The sequence below is a fragment of the Catharus ustulatus genome, chromosome 9 (genome assembly GCF_009819885.2).
Source record: "Catharus ustulatus isolate bCatUst1 chromosome 9, bCatUst1.pri.v2, whole genome shotgun sequence".
Lineage (NCBI taxonomy): Eukaryota > Metazoa > Chordata > Aves > Passeriformes > Turdidae > Catharus > Catharus ustulatus.
Window position 1 is genome coordinate 4,158,311 of NC_046229.1, and position 17,472 is coordinate 4,175,782.

The following is a 17,472-nucleotide window of genomic DNA, read 5'->3' on the forward strand; positions in this document are numbered from 1 at the left end:
CTCCTGCTGAGTCTGTGGAAAGGACTCTGTCCCAGAAGGGCTGCCTGGCTCTTTTAGGCCAGGAGTGCCCAAAGAGCCAATGTGACATTCCAGGCCTGGTGGCCAAGCGGAATATCCCGACAGCCTCCGAAGCCACAGAGCAGCTGCTGCATTGAGCAACGCTGGGACTGTGAGCTGGCCCCTCTCAGTGACAGGGACACTGGCCCCAGCCGAGTCCCACCACCACCATCACCACCACTGGTGTTTGGAAAGGCCTGATTTGGAAATTGCTTCAGAATTCCAGATCTCTGCTGTTTGCGTCCTCCAAGTCTTTGCTACCAAGATGCTTCCCCACCATGAGTCCTACCTTATCTCATTCCTGTTTTAAAAGTTTTGGTTAATTCACTTTGATTTGGGGAATTCTAGCAACAGACAACTCTCCTTCTTGCTCTGAGTTTCATTCCACAGACTGAGGCTTCTATGATGCCCTGCTCTCAGTTTTTCCCTCCTGTCCTTAGGAAGTATTACAGACTGTGAGCAGGAGAATGAATCCTTGTCTATAGTGTTCAAGCTGTATGTAGACAAGGGGAATTACTAAAACTGGAACAGGCTCAGCACTGGCACTTTATATAGGGCAATGTGTACCTCCTGAGCTGGGAGTCCTTGCTGGAGTGACACCTCTGCAGAGCAATGCTGACATTCCCAGGGATGTTTTGTGCTGTGCAGAGGCTCCTCCAAAGACCCAGCAGGGCAGGTTAGCTGGAATCATATTAAAAAAAATAAAATCTATAAATAACATTCTATAAACAAGGTTCCATAAAAAGGCCTAAAAATACCAAAAGGGCATTTTTTCAGTTGTTGGGGTTTGTAAAGTGATTTTATTTATTTTTGTTCTACTGAATGGGAATGAAGCTTTAGAGGCAGATAAGAAAAAGAAAAACCTAACAGCCAAACTACAGGATGCTGTGTGCCTTTAATGCCCCAAGAAATCAAACTGTGCTGAGTTCCCATCACAGTGGCACAAATCCATGTTCTAACCCATTATTAACTCTTTACAGTCATCATTTGATACTTGCTTAGTGCTCAGAAAAGGATGATCCTTGATTTCCAAGAACTAAGTAGTAAGGAATAATTGCAACTTTGGTTTCTGAATTTTGTTTTTCATTTTTGTGTTTTAACTTCCTCTGCTTAACATATCCTCTTTAACTTCCTCTGCACTTCATTGGGAACAACAGGCTTCAGCCATTGATCTCAAAGTGTTTCAAAACATTCTCCCTGATTTCAGAAGACAAAGCAGAGTGGTAGCACATGGAAGGAATTTATTGGAGCAGAAAGACCCCAAAGACTGCAAAGTCACAGTGACTCCTCCATCTTCTCCTATTTTCAATGCTGTGAGTCGCAGGAAGAAAAGCCCACGATGGGATGGCAGGGGTGACATTAGGGCAGGGAATGAGCCAAAACAAGTGTCCTGAAGTTACTTCCTCACACAGCACCCAGGGAGGGTTTTCTGTCAGAATCCTTTGGCTCTCCCCATCGAGGCTACAGAGGTTGTTAAGAAGAGGCTGGACCAGCACCCGAGACACAATTTTCACATTCTGTTCCAGTGCAGGGCTGCAGGAGGGAGCTCAGCAGAGCCTCCTGCATGGCAGCTCCTGTCTGAGCCCTCAGCTCTCCATACTCAGCTGTTGTGGAGGACACGGGATCCCGCCGGGCTGCGGCGGAGTCACGCGGGTGTCACAGCGCTCTCCTGCCTTGGGGGGCACTTTGCCCCACAGATCATTTTGGGTCACCCCATTTGTTTTCAAGGTCTGTTGTAAACCCCTCAAACGTGCATTTTAAAGATCACTGAGGAAGGGGTTGCTGTGCTTTTGGTGGCATCTCTGTCAAATCATGCTGTCCTTCGCGAGGGGCACCCAGCGCTCCCAGACATCCGTGCTATGGGAATGACACACCAGTCACACTGCTCACACCAACTGTGGCAGTAAACTCCAGTTCAACTTTGACATTTAGTTCCTGCACAGTGACTCATGGCTGCCCATGGTGCTCCCGTTTAGGGATGCAAGACTCCAAAGCCAATGCAGGGAAAAATCAGCAAGCTACAGAAATCAGAAAAAGGCATTTGCTGAAATGAGGGACCTCAGAATTTTTATATATTGCAGGGAGAAAACAAGAGATGAGCACAAGTGCCCAGTTGCTGTCTCTTTTTACAGTGAGAACTGGCCATTTATATTTAAAGTACTTTTCACCAAGTGTACTTTTACCTGGTGTTCTTTTTATAAACAGCCTACCAGTCAATGGGTGTCACCAAAACTGTTCAGTTTAATGAAACCATCAGCTCTTCTGATTTCCAGAGATTTAGAAACAAATGGGACCACAAATTTCGGAGTGCATTCTGTAAAATTGTAAAGACCATCACATGCATTGCTTGTTCATCCTGCTTATAATCCTTGACTGATTTACAGCTCCTGAGAGTCACTGAGAGACCATTTGTGTCCATTTGTCCTGACCAGGTCTGAGGTCTCCAGGGTAGGTGGAAGGTGACAGCAAGGAGCACACTGTGTTTCTGAAGGAACACTGAAGAATGTGGGAGCAGGGCTCTGTAGTCATCCCAAAGAACCCACCATGGACATCAACCACTGAGCCAGACACAACCAAGTCTCCTCTGCCTGTCCCTTCTAATTTTACTAGTAATGTTCTGGAGCTATTTATGCAGCTGATGCAGAGAGAGCACTAGGAAAAACAGCAATTTTTAAATCTTAAATAACTTTCTATATATGGGTGTCTAGAATTACTTCACGAATACTAATTAGGAAAAACACAGTTGTATGTAAGTTAAAAACTAAAGATTGTTTTCTTAGGCTAAGTGAAGACATTCTGGGGACAAAGTAACAAAAATCAGCATTTCCTTAAAATCTGTACAAACAAATCTTACAAGGATGTGCTCTCATTTTCAGAGGCTGAGAAGGTGCCTCTTGGAAATGTTTCATTTCCCAAGGTACAATTTCCTTGTACTTAAAACATCCCTAAGAAACCATGACCCCCACTTTAGAGATGGAGTTGAGCTCTGAGGTCTGTGATGACTTCCTGAGCTGAAGAACAGTCCAGGGTGCCCAAATTTTCTTTACATTTCTACCTATAGGGATAAAATGCATTACCAAAGTCCTGTAGCAGAAAATCTGTAAACAGCTAAATGAGGGCATATACACATCTGCTGCCTGGAAAATGTCCAAGGAAATGTGCTCAGAAACCCAGCTCCTTTCCTTCACCTGCATCACAGAATTATTTATTTGCCTAGCACCAGTTTGAGGCAAATAGTAAATTCAAAAGTTGGTTTAAGACTTATTGACAGTGCTGGGGGGAAGAAAATTGCAGTGGACGTCAGTAATCTGGGCATTTTTGGACTTGACCAGTGCTCAGATTTAGAACAGTGATGCTATTTCAAGTTTATGTTTGCTAATATTAGTAGGTAGTCAGACATACCAGAGTGCTGTTTTTACTTTTGTGTTTCTATTTTTCCTTAAAGTCAAAGTTTTGATTTAAAGCAAAATACAGCCATGGCAGCAGGAGTGGTGGAAGTGATAACACATCACCATTCAGCCAAATCATTTGGATTAGTGGGTTTTAGAACAAAGAGGTTTCAGTATATTTAATTTTCTTGTCTTAGATTTCTTGAGCTTGTTTCAAACCACTCAACCCTTAAAATCTCTCATGAGTCAATGTTTCTAACCCAAGACTCACAGGAGATATTCTGGATGTGTCTAAGTGGTTCAGGATCTTGTTATGCTAGGGATGAATTTATACTCCCTGAAAAGTGCAAAATAAATAAATAACTCTTCTGAGTGCTTATCAATAGCTGTATATAATCATTCACAGAATCCCAGACTGGTTTGGGTGGGAAGGGACATCAAAGCTCATCACATTCCATGAGCAGGGGCTCCTTCCACTATCCCAGGTTGCTTCAAGCCCTGTCCAACCTGTCCTTGAACACTTCCAGTGATCCAGGGGTAGCCACAGCTTTTCTGGGCAACCTTTGTGTTGTCAGGGGTGACCTGCTGGTGACCAGCACACACAGTTAACAGACACTGCTCCTTACACAGATTACATCATACAATCTGCATGTTGCTCATTTGCTACCCAGCACTGGTCATTAAATAAACATTAATGTGATGGGCAGGCATCATAACCAGGCAGGCAAAAATAACACCAGGTGTAAAGAAACAACTTATTATACACGTACAAGTAGGTAATAGAGTCCAGGAAGGCAGCAGGTAATACTGTCCAGGTGCCCTCTGGTAATCCCTTAAAAATAACCTCTTACATCTTTCACATGAGATCCTTTCCCCACTTAATTCCAACTTATAACATTTTATAGAAAATTCAGATGATGAACCATCAGTTTCTTCAACAACGCATTAGTGTGGTTCAGATGCTCTGATTTGGGGTCAACTTCAGTTCTTAAAAAACAAATTACTCAGAGCCTGTGGGAGTGAGAAGTATTACTGTTTACCTACCTAGCTGCTCTGAAACAGCAGACTCCCCTCATTGCTGTGCTACCTTTTTGCCATCATGATTGCAAGAAGATAACTGGCAAGTAACAATCTCTGAGCAGCTCTGCCAAGAGGTAAAATTCACAATATTTACCAAGAGGTAAAATTTTACCAAGAGGTAAAATTTACAAAAGAGGTAAATAGACCAGTGGCATTTATGTATGTATGTATGTATGTATGTATGTATGTATGTGTGCATGACAAGGCATGGGGATGTATGCAAGACTAAGCCCTGAATTTGGAATTCTAAACCTGGACTGGCTTGTGTCAAACTCTCACTTTACTGACCTCAAACTCATTTTTTTTCCCTAGAGAGGGAGCAGCTCTCACAATTGGAGTCTGTAAGGTGCTCAGCAGATTATTCAGAGGACCCAAATAATCTCTAACACTGGGAGATTCACCATCTAAAATCCCCATGGCTATTCTGGAGGGCTCATCCTCCAGAATTTGCTGTTAATGACATTAAATCCCCCAAATATTGCCCCTGTTTTACATCCCAAAATTAACTCAAATATCAAAATTTCCTTCAACCTACTGCCATTACTTCCAAATTCCATGAACACCTCTGTGGTGAGCACTCTGTAGGGCAGGAGGAGCATGTCCTGCTGTGGGTGCTGCACACCCTGCCCCAGGTCTGGCTTTCAGAGCAGGAGCAGCAGCATTTTCCCCTTGGTGTTTGATGCCATTCCCCTTTCCACACACAGGGAATGGGTGGCTGTGGCAGGAGGTGAACACTGATCCCAGGGCAGCATCTCACATTTCACTGCCTTTTAAAGCTTAGACCAACACTGTGCTGTCAGTGTTCTGCCTTTAAACAAGCCCTTTCATTTTGGTGCCTTGTGCAGGGCTTTTTGTTTTGCCTTTGGGTTAAAATCCTTTTAACTTGGGATTCTTTTGTGAGAGTTTTCATCCCCCCTCTGGATGTCCCACCCACTCAGCATCACTTGAAATGAAAAGATTAGATGCCAACTGGTCTCTGAGTACAGAATGAAAGAGAACAACAAATTCTACCAAGGATCTCTCTCAGACTGCAAAAATAAAAGATGAGTTTTTATTGGCAAAGGCCTCTCTTGATCTGTTAATATCAAGGAAGACAAAATTATCTGTGTTCTTTGTGAAGCAGCAGTTGTTTTAGTGGGGAAGGAAGCCAAGACAGCTGTTGGATAGTTCAGTACAAAATACTGACAGCGGCACACCAACAACAACACCAGCAGTGAGGGACTCGGCCAAACCGCCACAACACCAAATATTATTGATGTTTCTGCTTTTCAAAGGTTTGACAAGCTGTGAGAATTGAAAATTTTCAGAGTGAAAGATGACTTTTGAGTTCATCTTGGCCTATTCTGCCGAAAGGATGCTGTGGAAAAAGCAGCAAAATGCCTCAAAGCTACAAAAGACCCCTTTGAGAAGAGGGAGGCAGGTCTTGGTCAGCACTCAAGATTCAGTTCAGATTCAGGGGAAGGAGCCATCCCTGTTTAGTTTGGATGCAGGACTTTACTCCTTTGAGGAACGAGAGGCCGTGAGATTTCAACAGCTTTTGAGGAGTCCTCAGGTCAAGCTACTTGAACAAATGGCTTTGTCCACATGACCTGCAGCATGCCCAACCCCATGACAAGGGATTATGAAATCATTTCTTCCACTTCCCCGGGGCAGGATGAAATATGGGGTGCACTGAGGCTGAGAGCAGACTGGAGCTTCCTGGCTGGGACCTTGCTCTCACCCTGTCATCTCGCTCTGGTGGCCTGACCTCTCCTGCACATCATTTCCTCTGTTTCTGACTTCCCAGGGAGGGTTTATTTGCAGATCTCCAAGACTTTCAGATAGATCTGATACCTAAACACCAGGAATTTAGCTCTGCTTTCAGTTGTTCCCACCAAGTCACACCTGTACAGCTACAGGTAAGTTGCATATTAAGCTCAGCAGCAGAGATAGGAGGTAGGGAGTAAAATTTGGCCCAGCAGCAGCAGCTCCAGCCACCAGTGCAATAAGGGCTGCTAAAGACTGCACTAAATGTGCCCTCTGGCCTTTTCTGGAAGCCTTCACATCCAATTTCTCCCTTTCCAGGCCCCTGTGTCCTCTGGAAAAGCTTTATTTTACTCAACTACACCCTTCTACAGGGCACTCTGCTTCCCTCTCCAGCTGCACCTTCTAAGCTTTGTTAACTCAAATTACTATCTAAATTGCATTTATGGGGGAAAAAAAACCCATTTTCTATGAGTGTAGAATTACACATTGGCTGTTTCTTATAGATTTGGATCATAAAAGAACTTAGAGAAAAAAAAAACCACAAACTTACAGCCCAGCTTGGCTGGAACAGCCTTTGTCTTGCATCAGTGGATGTAGTAGAGAACAGAATGTGATACGTTTTTATAATAATGAACAAGAAAGACCCCACAGCTCTGATGGAAATTAAAGTCCACCCCACCAACAGAAAACTCCCAATGATGAACCTGTTCCAAAGTGGAGCTCAGCTCTGGATCTCCCCAGACACTCATTGTGAAATTATAATGAACAAACTTTTCACAGCATCAGTGTCTCCTGCAACCTTTTCCCCCTTCTCTCTTTTTATGAGGGATGCATCACATCCTAAATTCCATAACAGATGTTCTTTACAAGGCTAGAATAATTTGCAATGAGTGTTGTGTGGGTAGGGAACTCAGGCTTTTCAAAATCCCTGGGTTTGCAGTGGACACATCTCGCCTGTAGCGTGCACAGTCAAACTCAGTGAAAATGTCCAAGATCCTCTAACATACATTTGGGAACTCTCCCAAACAGAAGTGGATTTGACAAGCCAGCAAGTAGAGGGAGATAATTCTTAAAATTCAAAAGTCAGTAGAAATATTTAAATCTTCACAGCAAAATTCACTTTTGGTGTCTGTTATTTCCCATCTCAGTTTTGTGCTGTGGCTCAGCACGGTTTTCACTCAGGGAGCAGATCCTTTTGACTCACCAGATTGAAGATAACCTTGCCAAAAGGGAACTTTCAAGAAGCTGCCCACTGAATTCACAGGGGATGAAAGGAAAGTTGCAGCTTTAACAGCAACATCACCTGATAGAGTCTTTGGCATTTTATATCTAAAAAAAAAAATCTTTCCTGCAACTTCTCTTAGTGTTTTCAACAGCTGGATGTTTTACTGTATTCACAGGCAGATCCAAATATAAATAGTAGTTTCTCTACTGACCCACATACTTGGCCTATATTCAGAGTCTTCTAAGATGTTTCCATTAGCTGCAGAACAGTGTCAGGTCTTTCTCCAGTGAAATTTTATTTATGAGGTCTTCTTTCCCAGCACAAAACAGGGCTAGATGAGCTGGAGTCAGGCTCCTTGCTCACAGCTGGAAGCCTGTTTTCCTGCTATCCTCCATGGACATGTACCTTTACCCTCAGTATCTTTCATGGCTGCATTTTCAGATGTAATTTCCAGTGCTATGTGAAGAAAGGAGACTAAAGGAGAGGCTAAGCCATAGCTAGGGGGAAGGATGAGAAAATAAAAGTCAAGGAGGAAGCTAGTGGAAGCTGAGGCACATGGCCCCACAATTACTTTTTAAAAAATATTTTATAACTACATTTACAATACTCTTAACTCATCTGGCCTGTGAAATCTCCACTCCAGAGAATCCAGAGCAACTGAATTAATCTAACTACAAAACCCATGGCTCAAATCCTCTGGCCTTTGTCTGGGGAAGTCTTTCATTGGAGCTTTCAGCTGGAAAGAGACTGCAGGAATTTGTGGCTGTGCAGCATGCAGTTACAATAAATATATAATTCATCATGGAGAGGTTTGCTAAAACCGTTAGGAATAAAATAAATGTTCTTCTTTCCTATTGAAAAGAGATGTCAGTTTTTCTCTTAGGATTACTAAAAGGGCCAGCCAGGGAGAATAAAGGCTTGTTACAAGGGAAAGCATATAGAGCCCTTTTATGAACTCTGGCTGCAGCCCTTCTCTTTGTGAGACTCTTTGTTTCAGTTTGTTTTTCAGCAGCTGTATCTGATCTGTATCTCACACACTTTCATCCTGTGACAAAACACAGCTGCAAAGTGACTGCAAGTTTCTCATCTGTCCATCTCTGTGCATTTTCACAGATGGGACAGGTATGGGAAGCACCAAACCCGGCTTTGGGGTTGATAAATCTGATAAATAGTGGCACAGTGAGTCACGAGGGCTGGCTATCTCTTGGCTCATCTTTCTTGGAAGGATCACTGATAGCACTGTATCACCAAACATGCTGAGGTTCACCAGTATGAAGTAAAGGCAATTACTGACATTACAGAGTGCCTGGGGTTGCCATCCCTTAAACAGGGTTTTTAAGGACAGAAATGTTTTGTTTTCAAATGAGGATAAGAAAACCAATCACCATGTCTTTAGTCTAAGCCTTCCACTCTGAAAAACCCTAAACATTCAGACAGGATTGGCAAGAGCACAACCAATGCACAACAGCCTCAAGCATCTCCTTGCCTGATTTTTGATGACTTAATTAAAATTATTACAGGGTCCCATTGTATAAAATGTGCATATTAATGCTGTGTTTAGACAAAGCTGCCTCGAGAGAAAATTGTTTATTTTACACAGGCAGGGTTGCAGTCAATTCAGTGCATCTTGGACTTTAAAGAAGAGCCATGGATATCTCCTAACTTCTAGATTTGCCATCTCCCCCCAGGTATTCCCTCTCCTGAAGTTTCCTCGTTTCTCAAAACTCATTCTCTGCAATGAGCTGCTCACCACAGATGGGCTCCCCTATTCCAGCCCTGCAAGAAGACCACCAGGAACAGCCACTTCCCAAACATTCCCATGGAGTCCTGTCCTTCCTGCCCCATGTGCTGCTGAAGAATCCCACAGCTGCCAATTGTGATTTACAGAGGGGGGTAAGACACACTAATGACTGCAACTCTCACCACTAATTACCATTTATTCAGACACTAATGGACTTTGTTGGCCAATGCAAGTCAATGTAAAAGCCTTTGCAATTTGAAAATAATGGTTTTAAGTTATTAAACACTGTGGATCTCAGGCACTGGTAATGGTTCACATGCCCACATTTCTCTCCACAGCTGGAAAAGGGAATGTACAGCAGCAGCACCCGCACTGCCTCAGTGGCCACGTTTGACCTGAGCTGCACTTACAGCTTTTACTGCTCTTCTTACTTCGAGTTTGGATGCAATCAGCAAAAAGAGTAGACTGGCAAACACAGAAAACCTCCAAAATCGTCAGGGGACACCTTCCACTTGGAAATCCAGCCTGGCCTTGGACACTTCCAGGGATGGGGCAGCCACAGCTTCTCTGGGCACCCTGTGCCAGGGTGAGAATTTTTTCCCAATATCCCATCCCACCCTACTCCCTGTCATGGAAAGTCATTCCCCCTTGTCCTGCCGCTACAAGCCCTTTGTAAATACACTGTCTCCATCTTTCTTGTAGACTTTTCTTGTAACCAGAGAGAAAAGCAAAATAAGCAAATATTTTGCAGGATGGAAACTCTGAGTTATTTTTAGTGCAAGGATCAAAATTAGTTCATTAAGAAGTTCTGTCTGATAATGTCAAACCATTCATATCTATAATTAATCTTTAATATCATAGTAATTTTTAGAAGCTGAAAAGAGTTGAATTCTGAAACATGGAGTCAAAATGAAAGTTGCTTTTTCAATCTCAAGTAGTATCAGTGTTTCCATTGAAAACTTCATCAAGATCAACTTCCCCAAAGTTCTGACTTTGGTGCCAAAGCAGCATTTTCAAGAAGAAATTTATTCTGTTGAAATTAAAAATAAATTTTAAAACCCCAACAAAACAGACCATACAAAACCCCCAAAACACAAAACCTGGCTGCCTGGCAGCCTCCACCTCTCTAAAAATAACCAAGCCAAGTCAAATCCACCCACCTTCCCTCTCCATCACAAAGGCAACCTCTCACAGTTTGATTACAAACCTCAGGGCACGCTGTGGTTTCGCTTCCAGCTGCAGGTCCCGGAGTCGGGCTGGTTACAGGAACACCCCATGACTTCCTACATGAGAAAGGATTTTCTCAGAAAGAATTGGCCCAGACTGCAATGCCAGTACATCTGTCTTGGCAGATGGCTGTGATGGACAGTGTAGAGCAGAACAAGCTCGTTCCCCACATGGACAGGTTCAAGGTGGAGCCCAATCCCATCCCACATGGGCAGCCCAGCTGCTGCTCACAGGGATGACTTTCCCACTCTGCCTGCAAGGCTTTCCAGTGAACATCATCACACCCATTCAAGTGAGCAAAGGCTTCTTTCACTTTCAGGACTGAATTTTAAACCGTAGCTAAGAATATTTTGGGATCTGAGGTCTGAATTTTCCATTAATGGAGCTGAGAGAATGCACTAGTTTAATTAAGAAACTGAATGAACTCACAGTAAAAAAGGAGCACCATTTCCAGAAACTGATTTAAATACTCTTTTAGAAATCATTAATTATGTATTTAACTTTTTACTTACTGAATCCTCCTTCCCACTCCTACACACAAATCCCATTATTCCTCCACATTTGGGCAGCCTGTCCCAAAGTGGGAGGTGTCCCTGCCCATGGCATGGGGTTGGAATAGGATGAGCTTTAAGGTCCCTTCCAACCCAAACCATTCAGGGACTCCATAATTTAAAGTTGTGCAAAACCTTCAAAATTCTTTTGGTTTGGTAGCTGTTAGTTCCATTTTGCACCCACTTTCAATGGGTGTGATTAACTTTGGAGGGAAAGCAGAGAGGAAAGAGAAATCCATGATCCACAGCCGGACAGGGAAGACAAGAAGAGCACACCCACGTTTCTCAGCTGCTGTGCATTTACAGGCAGGAGGTCCAGGGAAGGAGAGAAATCAGGTACCCACTCTGGTGGAAACAGAGGTGTTTCCGGGTCACTAAAAATTCCAGAATTATTCCACATTTTCTCCAGTCTTCTTTTCCACTGCAAAGACCAAAACCTGCCCCGTCAGATGCCAACCAAGCTGTTACTTGTTTTGTTTTGCAGGTTGCTAAGGAACAGGGCTGTTTTTGCTTACTTGCCTCCCTTGGGCTATTTCACAACACTTTGTAATATACACTGCTCTTTTTTACTGCACATCTGGTTTTGATTTCAGGTTTCAGAACCCCCTCTGAAAACTGAGATATTAGTTTTTCATATCTATCATCTAGACAAAGTGCATCAGCCTGTCAAACTGAGTGCACCGGTGAGACACATTTAACCCTCTCAAGTTTCCCTCCCAAAAGCTGTTTTCATTTGTTGTTGAGTTCAGACTGTGGAAGTAGCTCAAGTATTTTGTCTAATTTGCTGTGTGAAATTAGCTGCAACCACCATTAAATTTTAGGTATGAAATAAAAACTACCCATTCCTTCAAAACGTGCCATTGGATAGGAAACTCTCCTGCCTCACAAATGCTAACAAAGGGAGAGCCATGCCGTGGATTAATTGCTCACCACCCCGTTAGATGCTCAAAACTTCTCCCAAAGCTCCTAATCCTTCATTTTCCTTGGAAGCAGCTACTCCCAGAAAGCAGCTAAGCAGCACGGAGCAGCTTCTCCTGTGTCTCTGGAAAATGGTGTTGTGGGATGGCAGAACAGCCCAGTTTGTCCTTTGGGGCAGCTGCAAACACGTCCCTCAGCCCCAGCACTGGAGCTGGCCATGGGATCATGGAATCACTGAGGTTGGGAAAGCCCTCTAAGATCATCAAGCCCAACCATTAACCCAGCGCCACTAAACCATGTCCTCAAGTGCCACATCCCCATGTTTTTTGAACATTTCCAGGGATGCTGATTCCACCACCGCCCTGGGCAGCCTGTTCCAATGCCTGACCACACTTTCAGTGAAGAAACTTTTCCTAAAATCCAATATAAATGTCCCCTGATGCAACTTGAGGCCATTTTCTCAACCACATACAAACAAAGTGATGGGGATAACATGTATTCCTGCTCTGCTGCTACCCCTAAACCAAGTGGTCCTGACCTAAGGCCTCTCCCAAAGCCTTTCTCCATACTCTCCAAGCAAAGCTCTGACAGAGAAGGGGTGGGCAGAGCCAACAGTGTTCCTTTAGTCTGCATCCATCTGGTCCCAGCGTCATTTAAAGCTGCAATTAAAATTTATATCACTGGGCTAAGGTCACTGAGAAAACTTCTGCCAAGAACTACATACATTTGACACCCTGCAGAGAAAAGAAACTGTCTCTGCTTTATCCTGGTAGTTTGCTTTTCCCAACACTGAGGATTTGTCTCTGTGCCCTTCTCAAGCCCCTCTGATGACTATAAGAGCCTATAAAATTGAATATAGCAGGGAATCCTCCTCTCTCAGCAGGACACAGGGTCCAGCAGGTTCCACAGCCCCGGAGCAGGGCCAGGCTGATTCACCCTCCAGCCCTGCAGGCTCTGGCCCCTGGCTCTGCCCAGCAGTGCCAGGGAAGTCCTGCAGTGCAGCAAGTTTGAATGACACAAATTTTTCTAAGAATCACCTAAACTATCTGAGATTATTTATTTTAAAAATATCAGCCAGGAAAGGCAGGTCTGGCACCTGCACTTTGTGCTGGATGAGGTGCAGGTTGCTGGGGCTATGAGGACAGGATTTCCAGGTGGGAAGAGAGAGGACTTCCACAGGGTGTCCACATTCTTCAGCAATACCAGACCAACCCTAAATCCACAACCTTCATCTTCAAAACTTTAAGTGAATATAAAATTTGAAGTGTGATTTTCACCCTTCTCCTGAGACCCATCCCAGCAGTGTTAAACATTCCCTCTGAAAAACTAATTGATGCCATGGAGGTTCATACCAGTAAAAAATAAACTTGGAGACTCCTAAATTTTTCTCTCAGACAGACTGTGCTTTCCTAAAGAGGAAGATGATACCAGAGGACCACTCCACCATAGAGGGGATGTAGGTTTATGAAACTGCACAGATGCCAAATGTTGTCAGCTGTAGAGACTTGCTGAGCTCTGGACATGATGCCAATGGCAGCACCTGAAGGTGCTGTTCCAGTGCTGCCCAGCTTCCTTCCTGATGGGTACTGAATGCAGCTCAGCAGCAAAAGGAGATCCTGAAGGACAACTGGGCAGTGTGACACTGGATTTTCCCTTCCCCACCTTCTCCTGGACTCAGCAGAATTCAGCCAAGCACGGAGCTCCATGTGGCACACCCAGGGCCTGGCAGCCCTGGGTTTGGGACTCTTAGGAGTGAGCCAGGGCTAATTGCTGCAGGGTCTCTGTGATCCACTGTGATCCTGCAGTGCAGCAGAGATTGAGAGCGTATGGGACAAAAATCCCCTGGAAAAATCTGAGGATAAACCACAGTTGGTGTCATCATTATCCCATCACAGCTTCTTAGCTGCTCTGGGGGCAAAAATTAAAACAAAAGTATTAAATGTGGTAAACCACATCTTTCTATCTCTTTGCATCAAATCTAAACCAACCCAACACTTGGAGCTCTCATATCCAATTTCCCCCCACACCCCTCTTCCCTTTGGTGTGGTCAGGCTTTCCCCTCCCGCCAGGCCAGCCCTGGAACACTCAGGCAGCTCCCTCCACCCAGTGAGGGTCCTGCCCAAAAGCCTCACTGTGGCGTGAGCTCACTGTGACCTTTCAGCAGAGCACAGCCCTTGTCCCTCCCGTGTCTGGAGAGGCTGGTGGAACCTCATCTGCTTCACACTTAACCAATTCATGCCTCTTCCCACGAGGAAAAGGCTGGGCTCAGTGCTCGCTTCGGGCCAGGGCTCATCCTGATGGATGGGTGGCAGGGCAGGAAAGGGTTAAGAATATCATGGAGCAGTGGGGGCATAGGAGAGGCTAATCTGGAAGCAGTTTAAGTAACCTAAGGAGAATCTGATACAGACCAAAGACACACAAGTACAGATGCGTTTAATAGAAACTTCTCTCTGCTCGAGATCTACAGCTGAGACTCCAGCAGCAAAATGTGCTGTTTGGAACATCCTGTGCTCCAACCACCATGGCTATGGGAGGGATTGGAGCCAGGACTGTGTGCTGGTGCTCTGAAGGACTGAATGTTCACTTCAGACACACGTTTGGGGGATGTATATTTATGCATAGATTTTGGGATGCAGCACATCCCACTGCGAACTTGGACAGCAGCTCGCTCTTCCATCTAAGAATTCCTCTCTTAAGAAATCCCAGTGTTGTGTAAATAAGGGCACAGCCCGGGCTGTTCCAGCAGCTGCTGAGCCAGGTTAAGACATTTTCACCTCCAGCCTGCCCACAGCTGTGTATCCACTGCCCCCCATTAGGGGTTACCACCCTTTTCCATGAGCCTCATAACCACATCTGTGGACACTCCCAAATCTGGCTCTGTCAGAGGGATCCAGCTTAGCTTGAGTACTTTTTAGTAGATTATTTGTTTGGGCTTTTTTTTTCCTTTTTTATTTTTTTTTTTTGAGCTAGCTCATCTTGAGATTGATAGTTTCTTTACTCAGTTCAGCTGCAACTGGAACAGCATCTCTGACCACACTCCAATAAAACCCTTGCAAAATTGCATCTGTCAGTCTCTTCAGTCAAAGCCTGTTAGAGTATACTAAAGATAATAAATTTAGTAATAATTCCCTAAATATTCTTTTGTGTGCTGTCTCAGTGTCTCCTAGGTATTACTGGAGATTTAAATACTGCATGGTGGACTGATCACTTTTGTGTGCAGAGTCTTTATTCTCCAGCACTTTACTTAAGATAATCAACACTGAAGAAACCATGACAAAAAAAAAGCAAACCCAAAACCTCCAGTACCTCCCTTTTCCAGAGAATTTATGTTTTCCCTTAGGTGCAAGAATCCAGTAAGTCACTGAATAACTTGATCAGAGACTGTTGATGCATTTACACTCCTTGTATGATTACTCTATTTCATTTTCAGCTCTTGGCATATGGGACTGAGAGCTGTGCAGCCAGGGCCTCGCCTGGCTCTGCCAGGAGGCAGGAAAGGTAGTTTGGGGAGACACAAATATTTGCTTCTCTGACCTCTGTGTTTGGCTCCCAAGTAGGTTTGATTTGTATTCTGGGCCGTGCTTGTGCTCTCAGGGAACACACATAACTCAGGCCAATTGTATAGATGGGAGTACAAAGAGGAGCCCAGCTCAGGCTCTGACATTTAGCAAGCCAAGAGGTTTGAAAGTGGAGCCAAGTGCGTTGCCTGGCTTGGCTGTACGAACCAAAACACAGGCCTCGCCACTGGAATTGATTATAGACACATGAAAAGAAAATACATAAAATGATACATAAGGTTCTTGTAACCTCCAGGAGCTGATGCCAGAATACTCTCCCTGGCTTGGTCCTGCCCTGGCTCGACAGCACAGTGAGTGCAGAGCTCAGGAGAGGCTGTGTTCAAGTTTTCAGCAGATTAACTCTTGAGCCTGGGTCACAGCAGCCCTGCTCCCAGCTCTGAGCCTTCCTCCAGCCCCCAGGAAACGAGGAGCTGAGTGTGTGAGTGCAGGATTTACAGCCCTTCAGCTGGTGCAAAAGGTGCTATAGCTGCCCACAGGAGGAAAGGAAATTGAGTTAAAGGAGATTAGGAATCTATACAGCAGAGTAGCCAGAAGGCTGTTTATGCTAAATGTAAAATACTCCATGAGCCAGGCCCAGATAATGTGTATTCTTCCTCTGCTGCAGATCCCAGGTATCCCTCACACAAACTGGGGGCTTTGGCTGGCATTTCTTGGCATAATTACAGCTCATAATTTACCTAGGAAGCTTAACCCATACAGACCACTCTACTGATTTAAACAACAAAACCCAGCAGGCACCAAAATGTTACATTTCTTGGAAGAGTGTGAGTTATTAACAGTATTCTTTCACATGCAAAGATTTGTGCCTTTCTGCAGAGTCTCACTATTCTCCAGAAAGACACTTTTTTCTCAGTTTGAAGTATTTGATATGATAGCTTGATATGATTAATGTGACACTTTCAGGAAGGGCTTGAAAGCAGACATAATTTTACTGCAATACCAGTGAGACTCAACACTTCCCTGGAAATGGGCAGAACTAAGATGTTGTTAAGCATTCTCCAGTAACCCTTGTGCAAGGTGTTGGGAACTTTCTGAACTGACCACTGAAGGGACTGTCTGAAAAATGAATTAAGCCTTTATCCAAAAACCTCAAAAACTGAGTTACTACAGCTAATTTTCTTGTGGACAAGCAACTTTCACTTCTGAAACACCAAACCCAAGGGCTTAAAGCAAATAAAATATTCGTGGAAAAGGGCAATGAGATGATCTTCCCACCAAACCATGTTGTGATCCTCTGAATATTGGAGTCCAATATTCAGGAATATTGTAACTCCTAAGGAATTAGTCATTTACTACTAATACAGTTACTCCTATAGCAATTTCCCTTCAGATTTCTGAAACTCCTGTGTCCTGCTAACAGAAGGTAGGAGTTCAACAGTGCACTCAAACTCTCCCAATTTAACTTGAGGTTTAGTATTTTCTAATTCAAAGACATTTCATTTGAAAGTGTTTTTGCTTTATAATAAACAGATAATAAACAGATTCTTGGTTTCCTACAATAAAAAGAGAAAAAGACTGTAAACTTCAAACTTTTAAAAGGGCACATGGGACTATTCTCTAATTTTACTCTTTGGCTGTGGAATCTATACTCATTAAAAGTGAAAAGTTGAGCTCTGATTACTATTTGTGCTTTAAAAGCTTGCATTTCTACCCCAAATGAAAAGCAAAATGGGCCTGATGTGCTTTCACTTTTTGGTGCTTTCACTTTTTTTTTTTTAGACTTTTTTTTCCTTCTTTTTGCAATATGGCACCAAAATGCAGAGTTTGGATTTCCTAGAGTGCAAAGAAACAAACAACTAATGTAACACTCTTTTCAAACATCTTTCTAAAAGGAAATACTTGTATTTAAAGATGTAAGAGATTGAAAACATTTTACAGACTATGAATTTTAGCTCCTAAGTGACAGAAAGGGTCATGAAATGGCCCAGTTCTTTCCTTGCTATGAATCATCCCAATGTGC

The 17,472-nt window shown here is 43.8% G+C and overlaps 1 protein-coding gene across 4 annotated transcripts in view; it reads right to left on the minus strand.

Annotated features, from left to right (window-relative positions):
- FGGY (FGGY carbohydrate kinase domain containing) overlaps positions 1 to 17,472 on the minus strand; it is a 280,628-nt gene that overhangs the window by 153,029 nt on the left and 110,127 nt on the right. Inside the window, exons 1-2 of one of the 4 annotated variants that reach the window (XM_033066877.1) lie at positions 11,297 to 11,467; positions 10,446 to 10,521 (exon numbers count right to left, since the gene is read on the minus strand). The exons of 1 other annotated variant lie outside the window; for it this stretch is intronic. The gene's annotated coding sequence lies outside the window, so the exon portion shown is untranslated. Of the gene's footprint in view, positions 1 to 10,445; positions 10,522 to 11,296; positions 11,468 to 17,472 lie in introns of those variants that run through there. 2 more of the 4 variants (XM_033066878.1, XM_033066876.2) reach the window with 2 other exon arrangements.